The sequence below is a fragment of the Arvicola amphibius genome, chromosome 2 (assembly GCF_903992535.2).
Source record: "Arvicola amphibius chromosome 2, mArvAmp1.2, whole genome shotgun sequence".
Taxonomy (NCBI): domain Eukaryota; kingdom Metazoa; phylum Chordata; class Mammalia; order Rodentia; family Cricetidae; genus Arvicola; species Arvicola amphibius.
Window position 1 is genome coordinate 20046824 of NC_052048.2, and position 14194 is coordinate 20061017.

Genomic DNA, 14194 nt, shown 5'->3' on the forward strand with positions numbered 1-14194 from the left:
AAAAAAAATCAACATGATCATCTCATTAGATGTTGAAAAGCTTTCAACAATGTACAACATCCATTCATGATAAAGGTCTTGGAGAGATCAGGGATACAAGAACCTAAATATAGTAATGGCAATATACAGCAAACTAAAAGCCAACATCAAGCTAAATGGAGAGAAACTCAAAGTGATCACACTGAAATTAGAAACAAGACAACATTGTTCACCCTCTCCGTATATATTTAATATAGTGTTTGAGGTCCTAGTTAAAGCAATAAGACAACAAAAGTAGATCAAGGGGATACAAATTGGAAAAGAAGAAATGAACTTTCACTATTTGCTGATGATATGATAACTTACATAAGCAACTCCAAAAATTCTACCAAAGAACTTCTACAACTTATAAACACCTTAAGTAATACATCAGGATACAAGATTAACTTAAAATCAGTAGCCCTCCTTTACACAGATGATAAATGGGCTGAAAAAGAAATTAGAAAAACATTACCTTTCACAATAACTACAAATAACATAAAATATCCTGGAGTAATTTTAACCAAACAAGTGGAAGACATGTATGACAAGAACTTTTAATCTTTGAAGAAAGGATTTGAAGAAAACACCAGAAAATTGAAAGATCTTCCATGCTCTTGGATAGGTAATTTTAAAATAGTAAAAAGGACAATCTTACCAAAACCAATCTATAGTTTCAGTGCAATCTCCATCAAAATCCCAACACAATTCTTCACAGACCTTGAAAGAACAATACTCAACTTCATATGGAAAAGCAAAAACCCAGGATAGCCAAAACAATTCTGACCAATAAAGAAACTTCTTGAGGCATCATCATCCCTTACTTCAAGCTCTAATACAGAGCTATAGTATTGAAAACAGCCTGGTATTGGCATAAAAACAGACAGAACTAATGGTACCAAATCGAAAACCCAGATATCAATCCACACACTTACAAATTCCTGATTTTTTATTTTGATTTTTGATTTTATATTTTGAATATAAAATGGTAAAAAAAAGAATATTCAACAAATGATGCTGGCATAACTGGATATCAACATGTAGAAGAATGAAAATAGATCCATATCTATCACCAAGCACAAAACTGAAGTCCAAATGAATCAAAGACCTCAACATAAAACCAACCACACTGAACCTCATAGCAGAGAAAATAGGAAGTACACTTGAATACATTGGCACAGGAGACTGGTTCCAAAATATAACCCCAATAGCACAGACACTGAGAAACAATTAATAAGTTTATTAATTTATTGATATTTATTATTATTATTTAATGAGACCTCCTGAAACTGAAAAGCTTCTGTAAAGCAAAGGACATGGTAAAGAAGACAAAACAGCAGCCTACAGAATGGGAAAAGATCTTTATTAACTCCACATCAGACAGAGGGCTGATTATCAAAATATACAAAGAACTCAAGTAATTGCTCATCAGATGAACAAATAATTTAATATAAAAGGGGGACAGACCTAAACAGATAACTCTCAACAGAAGAATCTAAAATGGCTGAAAGACACCTAAGGAAATGTTCAGCATCCTTAGCCATCAGAGCAATGCAAATCCAAACAACTCTGAGATTCCAGAAATGTTATACCTGTAAGAATGGCCAAGATCAAAAACACTGATAACAACACATGCTGAATAGGATGTGGGATAAAGGGAATGCTCTTGAATTGCTGGTGGAATGCAAACTGGTACAGCCCTTTTTGATTTCAGTGTGGCAATTTCTCAGAAAATTAGAAAACAATCTACCTCAAGATATAGTAGGTGGAGTCAGAGAGACACCAAAACAACCTTATGGTGATATACAGATTAATATAACTGTGATGGAGGAGAGTTATCTGTCTATGTTACTGTCATTGGTTAATTAATAAAGAAAACTGCCTTGGCCCTTTAAGAGACAGAAAATTAGGTAGGTGGAGTAGACAGAACAGAATTCTGGGAAAGAGAGGGGAGACACTTCAGGCAGTCACCATGATTCTCCTCTCTGAGATGGACGCAGGTTAAGATCTCTCCTGGTAAGCCACACCTCGTGGTGCTACACGGATTACTAAATATGGGTTAAAGGAAGATGTGAGAATTAACCAATAAGAGGCTATAGATAATGGGCCAGGCAGTGTTTAAAAGAATACAGTTTCCATGTAATTATTTCGGGTGTAAAGCTAGCCAGCGGCCGGGTGGCGGCACGCAGCCCCGCCGCTTCCTTCTACATATCTGGGCTAATTTAAGATGTAAGTGTTAGAAAATAAGAAGCCTGAGCTAATAGGCCAAGCAGTGCTGTAATTAATATAGTTTCTGTGAGATTATTTGGGTCTGGATGACCAAGAAACCAATGTGCAACCTCCTATTACATGATGGCACCCTCTGTGGGGGAAACTATATCCACATAAAACCTAAGAGAGCTTGGGAAGGAATTCTAGACACGAAAGAACAGAGTTAAGCAGCTTTTCTTGATAGCAGTATTTTCTCAGGTGGGCTCTGTTTACTAGAGGAAAGCAGAGGTGCAATTCCTTTCAGAGAAAGCTCCTGACTCAGCATTAGCAGCAAAACTGTAAAGTTCCTTTAAGGGCCAACTTCCTGGTTCATGCTGGTCCTGCTATGGAACACTTAACTGGGGTCTGTGAACAATGTGTTACAAATTCCTTAATGGCATTATTGTATTTTCTTTGAGTTTTTTGACTGTGAATGAGCTAAGTACAGAGAAATATTTCATTGTACAGGCTGCTAAACTAAACCAAAAAATATATTTTAAAGTATCTTGGCTTCAAAATTTGTGTCTAAGGACATGTTACTTTGGAAAAGAGGTTGTGCTTTTCTTTCCACAGAAGATGAGAACTTGTGGATTCCTTCTAGGCTAATATGGTTTGATGTAATAAAACTCACTGAAAGTTCACTCTGAACTTTAAAAATACTTTGTCCAACAAGCAGCAGAAAGCAGTTTGAAGAAAACAATGCCCAAGTTCCCAAAATGACTGTTTAAAAATATTTTTCATTTAAAGGTGGTTGGTTATAAGTGTTTAATGGTCACAGTCAATTACTATTCTGTTTTTGTCTTTGTTTTTTGAGACAGTGTTTCTCTGTACTTTTGGAGCCTGTCTTGGAATTAGCTTTTGTAGACCAGGCCAGCCTTGAACTCACAGAGCTTCACCTGCTTCTGCCTCCTGACTGCTGGGATTAAAGACATGCACCATCATTGACCTGCTCACAGACAATTTAAAAAAAAAAGAAAACTAAGTGGATATGATATAAAGATGAATACTTTGCATTGGTATGAATCTTGATCTATTGATATGAATTTAAGATTGATTTTGTTGCACTGCATATATGTATTTCTGCTCTTGTTTAAGGCATTGTGCTTGTGCAGCTCATTTAATTGCAATTTATAATTTAAAATACAGATTAATAGATAGTCATTATAATAGTCAAACTATAGTCATGTTAGTTAGATTTTCTAAATATACAGAGATATATTTCAATAATATAGATAATCTTCAAAACTTCAAAGACCTAAAGGATATTCAGCACCTATTATTTCAGGAAGATTAAGGGCACTGAAGAAGCTCCTCATGGAGTTTGCTAGCCATCAGGCAAGAAACTGTTCTTGCCTAAACTGCTTGATGGTATGCTGTATAAATAGAACTTGCAGGACCCACAAAAAATAACTGAGAAACTTGCATAAGAAGGTGAGATAATCTTTCAAGTTTTTTGCTTCATGAGAAAGTCTGCCAGACATTCTGCAGGACCCAACAGAAAGTTACTGACAAACTGTCAATATAGGCAAAACAGCCTTTCAAATTTCCTGCTTCATGGAAAAGTCTGCCAAACATTATGGACCTATAGGCAAAAGATGGATGCCCCAATGTTACAGAAGAACTTTGGGTGACTGTCCAGGCAGTGAGATGTCTCTGTCAATTCTAGAGTTTTGGAAGTTGCTTACACATACTTCCTGTTTACTTAGGTAATATTATATCTTTTTGGTGTCTTTGATGGAGTTGAAGACAGATATTTATAGCTACAGTTTTCCTTAGTTATGATAAAAGATAAATCAGATATGAAATTTTAGATTCACAAAGATAAAATAGATGATAGAATATTTTCCTTAATTTTGCCCAATACAAATAGACTAAGTATTGTAGCTGTAATTCTTACTTGATAACTGTTTTGTTATATAAAATTTTACTTTGTTAAAGTTGAAACTTTCCTTTTTATTTAGACAGAAAAGGGGATATGATGTGGAATTCATATGCTATGAATATGTTTTGTTACCATTGGTTAATAAAGAAGTTGTTTTGGCCTATGTCAGCACAGAATATAACCAGGCTGGAAGAAATATCGAGAGATAGTAAGTGGAGTCAGAGAGTTGTCATGTGGCTGCCGGAAAAGGGAGACACAAGAATCTTACCCATATGATGGAGGAGTGTCTATGTGTTACTTTCATTATTAATAAAGATACTGCCTTGGCCCTTTAAGAGACAGAAAATTAGGTAGGCGGAGTAGACAGAACAGAATTGTGGGAACAAGGAAGCAGAGTTGGGGAGACGATGCAGGCAGTCGCCATAGTGAGTCTCCATGCTTCTCCTCTCCGAGATGGACGCAGGTTAAGATCTCTCCTGGTAAGCCACACCTGTGTGGTGCTACATAAATTACTAAATATGGGTTAAAGCAAGATATGAGAATCAATCAATAAGAAGCTACAGATAACGGGCCAAGGGCCAGGCAGTATTTAAATGAATACAGTTTCTGTGTAATTATTTTGGGTAAAGCTAGCCGGGTGGTGGGACACAGCCCCGCCACTCCTTCTACACCCATAGGCTGCATTCTTGTGGTGATACACAGATTAATATAACTGGGTTAATTTAAAATGTAAGAGTTAGTTAATAAGAATCCTGAGCTAATAGGACAAAAAGTGTTGTAATTAATATAGTTTATATGTGATTATTCAGGTCTGGGCAGGGGGGATACCAATATGCAGTCTCCTATTACATGCTTAGAAAATCCACAGCTTAATGAAAGTGGAACAAGACCAGAGCTCCAGCATCTCTGAACAGATTTACCAGTGTAACTGTGAAGCCTGCTGAAGCCCACATCATTATTACAGCTTAAAATTCTGATCTGAACCAGAATTTTAATGGAGGTAAGTTATCTGATAATGGAAGATAATATCATCATCCATGGATTTACACAACTCTTTGTTTCTACTATAGAGAGAATTCTAGAAGAAGTATATGACCTGACTGGGATGTATACATTCTTAGTAACAGCCACTATTAATTTGATCCTTCATATTATATCCTTAAAGAAGTGGTTTGATAAAAGAGTCAAGAATGAGAAACTTTTAGAAATGATACAATCATTATATACTACTAATAAGAAGTAAACTGAAATGACTCATACCATTAAAAGTGACAACCATAATTTTGTGGAAGGACAATTAAAAGAAACCTCACACTAACTCAGAATTGAGAACTAGACGGTTATTTATTTAGGGGTAAACTCACAAATCTGAATCCTCTACTTGAAGGAAGATCAGAATCCAAATCCCACAACCACATACTCTACATCACCATATATAGTATAGGAGGCCACACCCCAGTGGGCAGATAACCACTGGCTGTAAGACTTCCTACAGCACCTCCACCTTTTGTTTAAATAAGAGAATTCTAAGCCTAATATAAAATTATATACAATAAGAACAACTATATTCAATAATTATCCTATACTAACTACTTTTAGTCTTGTATAATAAATAACTTGGCGAAGTCATGAGAGGAAAGTAAGTACAATTATATAGTCTTTAACCCTATCAAAGATATGAGAAGGGAAATAATATTATTTGAGTAAGAAGAAAGTGCAATCCAGCAACTTCCAAAATGTGCCACAAATGACAGAGAAACTGGCTACCTGGGCAATCACTCAAAGTCTCATTTGCAACATTGAAACAACCAACTTTGACTAAGGCCTAGAATAACTGACAGACCATTTTCAGAGGTAGGAAATTTTGAAAACCATCTTACCCCATCTTGGCAAGAATTGACAGTCCTGCTTATCCATTTCCAGATACCATGTACCTTGTCAGATGTTGAGGCATGGTCATATCTTTGCCCAAAGGCCAATTTTGCCAAGAACATAAGCTCCAAGTGAAGTGTATTCAATTCTCAACATTCTCTCAGGAATAGATCAGTGCTACCAGGAGCAATTGTGTCTCAGTTCAACAGAACCCTAAGTTATTTAAATGCCACATTCTACAGTTCTTTGAAGTGGTTGAAGAATAACTATCTATGCAGAATATAATGTCTATGTATCTAAATAACCTGTTTAGTCTAACAAAAGTATGATAAACATAGATGACTATTGCTCTATAATTCTTTTTTATTTGATTTAATAAAGTTTTATTTTTCCAAATGTACAGCTAATTGAACCTGTTCATGCATCTTCACCAAGAGCTGGGGCATCTCCACCCTTTGTGTTTCTGGTGTAAATTACTTGGGCTCTGTGCTTTGAAACCAGCTTGATAAGCCCTTTACTAAGGAGCTCCTGAAGAGCTGCTCTGGCCAAGGAACCACAAATCTTCAGTTTCTCATAGACCACGGCTGGAGTAATAAGTTTATAGTTGGGAACTTCCTTACAGAGTTTGTCTTTGGAGCCTTGTCAAACAGGACTAGATTGCTGAGCTTGTTCTGAACTTTGCTTTTGGACCACTTCTTCTTTTTGGCTTTGCCACCGGACTTATTTACTGGGTCTTTGTCTTTTTGGTCGACTTTTCAGGATCTTTCTTCTTCTTGTCATCCTTGGACGGCATGATGAAGCTCGGAGTGTGGCGACAACCACTGTAGCCTTCCTAAAATGTCAGAAAAAAGTGCTCTATAATTCTTAATACCTATATAACTTAAAGACTGAGACTTCATACTAGAATATTATACAATAAACAATGATGCAATAAAAGAGGACAATAACCTCAAAATGTAAAAAATGCATAAGTATCTTGATCAGAATGAGAATGTCCATTGCAATATGATAAATATATCGATATATGAAAAATGATTTAAGCAGAGGTAGAAGCATGTATGTATAAATATTCAATATAATTTAACTTTGTATTAATATACAAGAATCTATACCAACATAATTGCCTATAAATAATAATTCAGAAGTAATAACTCTATTATCCACTATAATAATTAGTATGAGAAAGGTCATACTAAACTATTATCCCATCCTATTTTCCCTTTTTTAAAAGAGATCCTTGAGGCTGTAAAATTCCACACCCAGTCCCCAACCCTATACCAATTATAAGCAGCCCCTAAATAATGTCCCTAACCCTGAGGACAAACTTTGTTTAGAGAGGGGATTTTGTATTCTAAATTTACTTCCAGCTGCATGGGGTCAATGTTCTATCTATGGGATCCTGTGAAAGTAAAATAATGGTTAAGTTCCAAGATTACTTTCTGGTATAATTGCAAGTAGTCTCTGAGCATTGGATAGGGGTTTTCTGAGTTTACTATTGGAGGTCTGGCAGAACATTGTAAAAAAATGTACACCATTTCAGCTAACCAAGTTGGAACCATCATGAACAGCTGGTACCCAAAACAGGTCATGTAGTAGCACTATCAGCATCATGATGCCATATCAAACATGTGGAGTTGTTGTCGTGGGATCCCATCTTCTTCCTGGAAACTTCAAAGATTACTACAGGAAAATTCATTGTTCATTGTTAAAAACTTAAACATTATTTATATAGACATATATATTCAATGAAAGGTAGGATAGAGACAAAAATGCATATGAAGAAAAGTAAAATTTTTTCTAAATTATTTTTTTCTTTCTGTCCCATACCAAATGGCTTGTGACATGAGGCTGAATCTCTGAATTTTTTTAACAACATGCTTGGATTTAGAGACAGACAGAGCCATTGTCCAACTCCAAATCCAGCTCTATATATTCACACACACACACACAAACAAAGAGAGAGAGACATATGTTAAATATATATTTAAATGTATATGCTTTGTTACCTGTAGTTATGAGTCATATTCATTTTCTTGATGATCTTTATTGGATAGTTTTATTTTCCATCTGTAACCACTCAGAGATCCAGGGTCTCTTAAATTTTTGAAGATAGGTATTTTCCTGCAAAGACAAAGCAGAACCCTGCCCCAACACTTAGGATGATTCCTTACCATCTGTATGGATATCACCATTATGGATGAGCTGTCATTTCTCTTTTTCAAGAGGTTTCTCCTTTTCAAACCGAATCTTTATTAATTTTGATAGTATCCATAGTTTTTTGTCTCCTATGGAAACAAGAGCAAAACCCCTTCTCCAATGCAGCACATCTCATGGCTTCCATTGTGAAGTCAGCATATCCTTGAAATAAAACAAGTTGATTTGATTCAGAAGACTTTTCTATTATCCAATGCATTTCTGCTGCTGTTGCTCCTTTCCCATTAGTGTTAAAAAAGTTCAAGATTAATAAAGCATTATGTAATCTATTTCTGGAGCATTTTCCACCCCTTTCTGTTTGTTTAACATATCCTTAATGGTTCCATTTCATCTTTCTATAACTGCCTGACCTATAGGATTGTGTGGTATACCTGTAATATGCTTAATATTATAATAAGCAAAAACTGTTTCATTTTTCTAGAGACATATGCTGGACCATTATCTGTCTTTATACAGGTATACCCATGATGGCCAAAACTTTTAATAAATGTGTTATTACTGAATTAGCCTTTTCTAATCTTAAAGCAGTTGCCCACTGAAAACATGAATATGTGTCAATGGTATGATGTAATATTTTAATTTTCCAAATTCTGCAAACAGAACACATCAACTTGCCAGATTTCATTTCTTTGAGTACCCTTTGGGTTAGTTCTTACAGGTAACAGTGTTTTGTTATAGAAAGAGCAAGTAGGGCATCTCTTTATAATCTCCTTAGCTTGTTGCCATGTAATAGAAAGTGCTTTCCTTAAACCTTTGCAATTGACATGATGTTTTTATAAAATTCTGAAGCCTGCAACAAACTTCCAAATAATAATTGATCAATTTCTGCATTAACTAATGTCAGAGGACCTGGCAGATCTATATGGTATCGGGTGTGTGTTATGTATACAGAACAAAGCATATTCCTGATTATGTCTTGCACTTGAATAAATAATGAAGCCAATTCTATATCATCTGGCCTAAATTTAGTGGTTTCAATATGCAAGATAACTCTTTTTGCATATTGTTAATCAGTAACTATAATAAGAGGTTCTTTAAAATCCCTTAGCACCTTGAGAATAGCATATAATTCAGCTTTCTGGACAGAGTTATCAGGGACTTCTTTCACCCTACTTAACTCTTCTGATTTGTAACCTGCCTTTCCTGATTTATTTGCATTAGTGTGAATGATATAGGCTCCAGCTATTGGAGCATCACATACAATTCAGGGAAGAATCCAAGAAGTTCTCTTACGAGGTAAGTCTATTGCTTTTGGGATAATTGCTATCAATTTCTCCAAAAAAAAACCTAACACAAGTTCTTTTCCATGTTTCATTGTCTTTCCATAACTTTTTTTTATTTCATCAGTAGTGAAAGGCACTATAATCTCTGCTGGATTTATACCTGCTAATTGACGACGTCTCAATTTACCTTTAGTAATTAATTCAGAGACTTTTTCCACATAAGTTTTTAATTTTTTACTTGGTTGAAGTGGTAAAAAGATCCATTCTAATATAATATATTCTCTCTGCAATAAAATTCCTGTAGGAGAAATTCTGGAAGGCAATATAACTAGAATACAATTAAGATTTGGATTCACCCTATCTGCATGTGCCTCCTGTAATTTTTCCTCAACAATTGTCAATTCCTTTTCTGCTTCATCTGTTAATTGTCTTGGACTATTCAAGTCTTTATCACCATTTAAGGTTTTGTTTAAATGAATTATTAAATCAGGTGTTATCCCTACAGCTGGTCATAGACTGGAAATATCTCCTAAGAATCTGTGAAAGTCATAAAGAGTCCGCAACTGGTCTCTTCTAATTTGTGCCTTTTGTGTCCTAATTTTCTGCTAACCTATTTTATAGCCTAGGTAATTGACAGAATCTCCTCTGTATTTTTTTCAGGAGCAATTTGTAGTCCCTATTTTGGCAAAACTTTCTTTACTTCTTCAAACATTCTTTCTAAAGTATACATGATTGAATCAGATAGCAAAATGTCATCCATGTAATGGTAAATTATAGACTTAGGAAATTGCTTTTGTATTACTTCCACTGACTGACTTACAAACTATTAGCACAGTGTGAAGCTATTGAGCATTCCCTGTGGGAGGATAATCTATTGATATCTCCTAGTAGGCTGAGAATTATTATGGGTAGGCATTGTGAATGCAAATTTTCCTCAATGCTTCTCTTGTAAAGGTGTAGTGAAGAAACAATCTTTCAAATCAATAACTATAAAAGGCCATCCAATTGGTAATAGAGAAGGCAGAGGAATTCCAGATTGCAGAGGGCCCATAGGTTGAATTACCTTATTGGCAGCTCTTATATTATCAGATTTCTTTTCTACAATAAATACAGGAGAATTCCAAAGACTGGTTGATTCTTCAATGTGGTGAGCATCCAATTGCTCTTGTACCAGCTATTCTAAAGCCTGCAACTTATCTTCAGCTAGTGGCCACTGCTTAACCCATATAAGTTCCTTGGTTAACTATTTTAAAGGTAGGGTTATTGATACCTCTAAAGGTTTGCTAGTTGCTTTATTTTCTTGTACAGCCTAAATGGCTAGTGACATTTGTATAATATTCTTCCCAGAATTTTAAGTTTCTGGAACTTCAGCAATGTTAATCTGGGTATTCCATTGCTGCAGCAAGTCATGACCCCATAAATTTACTGCAATGTTAGCCACATATGTCCTCAGCTCCCTTCTTTGACCTTCTTGCCCAATATAGTCAAACCATCTTGTGCTTTTTTTAAAATTCAGATATGGTTTCAATTTCTAGTAATTGAACATTTTCCTCTTAAGGAGGCCAATTTGGATGCCAAGATTCTAGAGGAATGATAACCACATCCACACCCGAGTCTATCAAACCAACAATTACAATGACATTTATATGCACTCAGCTTTGGTCTTTGAACATTTATAGAAGTCAGCCAGAATATATGTTTCCTATTTCCTATTGAAATTTTTGACTTATCATTCATGTTTATGCCATCATCTAGACCAGTTTGTTGTTGTTGTTTTTTTTTTTTTTTTTTTTACAGAAGGCTCTGGATTTTTTTAATTTTCCTGATGAGACATGTCCTCCACAGTTACTGGGAATAACTGGATCACCTTTGACTTGGGGCCTGTGAGAGGCCCCTCAAGGAGTTTTCTGATTGTATCAGGTTGCCTTGTCTCTCTTTTGTTGATTTGCATTCATTAGTTCATTGTTGGCCTTTCCTACACCTTCTACATATACCTGAAGGCTGGATCCTCCTATTTTTGCCATTCCTAGAGGAGATATTATTTCTAGAAATTTCTTGTCTACAATCCTTTCTCAGATGTCCTATTCTACCACAATCAAAACATTTGGCATTTTGATGTGTCTTTATTCCTTTGGAAATTGCTTCTCCTACCCAAGATTTAGTGTTGTGGTCAAATGACTCAATGTTCATTTTATGCAAGATCTATTCATCCATAGGTGCTGATATAACCTTTAAAGTCCAGAGTACCGTTTTTCATTCTAAGTTTGCATTTTCAAAAGCCAGAGATTTTATAAGTACTCAATAGCTTCTGGGTATGTTACTCCTATTTGTACTTCCTCAGTTAATCTTTGTAAAATGTCAGTAAAGGGTTCTCTCTGGCCCTGTTTAACCATAGTATATGATTCCATTCTATTTCCTGGTTCTTAAATCCTGTTCCAAGCATTTAAGGCTGCTTTGTGGCACAGGAACAAGATTTCTTCATTGTAAATTGGGTCAGCATAATGGCCTTCACCAAGAATTTGATCTTGGGAAGTCTTAAGGCCTTTTGTTAAGGCAGTGTACACATTGTCACTTATAGGAATATTCCCCTTTTGTTTTTGTTCTGATGGTGTCATTTTAGCAGGTAACAGTTTTTCCTTTATTCTTATCTTCTCAAAGAAAGAATTCACAAAAGACATAATTTGAGCAAAAGTTTATTTTATGAAGCAAAGAAACTCAAAGTGAATATACACTCCAAAACAGGATTGGAGCAGGCAGGCGTGAAAGTGGGTGGTAGGTCACTGGGCTTTCCATAGTGGAATTTACAGAAGTTTCTTATGGGTCCAACTCTACAGTGTCATTGTTAATTTCCTCTCTTAGGAATGTTCTCTCTTCCATGTTAAGGAAACTGTTCCAGGGCCAAGATATCCCCTCAGTATTTTCTTTCCTGTACATCAGCATACTCATTGGTGACATGTATGGTCATTGGGAAAGTCCCCTGGTGCCTTAGTTTTTTAAATATCAGGAAGAGACGACTGTCTTCAAGGGTATCTAACCAAAATGGAGCATTGCAACTATCAAGAGACCCAGCAACTATGATATGGCCATAGTCCTCTTGATTTCCTTCCTGGTTAGGATGTACCTAACTAGAAAAAGGAGTGTGTGTATGACTCTGCCTTCTTCCTGCTCACATATGCTTAATTGCATGCTCTTAATAGTTACAGGACATTTCCAAAATTTCACTGATGTTAACCATTGATTTTGTGTTGGTTTGGTTTGGTTTTTCAAGACAGGGTTTCTGTGTAGCTTTGGAGCTTGACCTGGAACTAGCTCTTGCAGACCAGACTGACCTTGAATTCACAGAGATCCCCCCACTTCTGCCTCCCAAGAACTGGGATTAAAGGTGTGTGCCACCACCACCTAGCCTAATTATTGCTTTCTAATGCTGCTTTCTCTGAAAGATTTTCCTAGAGAATTTTTCCTAAGAATTTTCACAAAAAATCCTTTGATGTTTGATATATTGGAAAATTATAATCAACAACAATGTAAATAGTTTTTTTAAAAAAATAGTAAGAATATTGAGGTTTTGAAATGTTTTCATGGTTAAGAGTATTGCCTGACCTTGCAGATGACCCAGAATTGATCCCAGAACGCACATTGTAGCTTTCAACCATCTAAAACTCAAGTCCCAGGGAATCCAATGCCCCCTTCTGACTTCCACAGGAATTATATGAATATGGTACAAAAACACACATGCCGTAGAACACCCATGCATGTAAAAATATATATTTTTTAAAAAGTTATTTTAATTGAAATTCTTCTTGGACCATAGCATATTCTTCAATTTAAGTTATTAAATTGGACAGTGAGTGACTGGAGTATGCAGATATATATTTTAATAGAAATTTTATTATACCTCCTTATACAGTAAAAGCATTTTATTGTTCTTTTGATTACTACTGAAAATTTGCCAAGTTTTTAAATAAAAGTTTATATACAAGAGATTTACCAGAATAAATACTCATATTTTAATTTCTTAACTGAGGAATTGAAAAAAAATGTCATTTATTTTCTACTAAAATACTCAATTACTTAGTGGCATACTTCCTACAGTTCATGCATGAGCCATAAGATATAGACAAGTATGGAAGAAAGAAGTAATGAGAAAATTAAAATGGGAAGACCTTTGAAACAGTGGGCAGATTTCAGGCCTTATCCTAGTCCATTTTTGTTACCATAATAAAAAACTAGAGAAGCCCATTTTCTCACAGCTCTAGGGACTGACAAGCTCAGCACCAAGGTGCCACCAACTCTCCAGTCTCTGCAGCTGGATGACTGCAGTGTGGGAAGGGTTGTGTTGACAGAGCTCCTTTGCCTAGAGTCACTCTCATTATCACAGCATTAGTCCATTATTAATTTCAGAGATGTCAATAAAACACTCTTCCCTTTCCAACTCTGGGTTTCTGGTGTCAGGGTCAAAAGCAAAGACATTAATCAAGGTTCTACAGCCCAGATGTGAGGTGGTTTAGGGTGGGGATCCAGTTGAGATGAAGACTTTGTAAAGATTTCTGAAGCTGTCTGCAGATGACCCCATGCACAGAGATCAACAAAGGCCTCCAGTGCCCCCTGATTGCCTGGGCTTCCATCTGTAAAACCCTTGTCTTATTATAACACATCTGTGTCTGTGTGCATTTGCATTCACAGAACAAAGAAACTGGAAGTCAGCATCTGTAAGAGTCACTGGTTTTGTAGTCCA

The 14194-nt window shown here is 35.7% G+C and overlaps 1 pseudogene; it reads right to left on the bottom strand.

The window, feature by feature from the left end:
* Positions 1-6439: 6439 nt before the first annotated feature.
* On the bottom strand, positions 6440-6815 carry LOC119806557 (annotated as a pseudogene).
* Positions 6816-14194: the final 7379 nt, after the last annotated feature.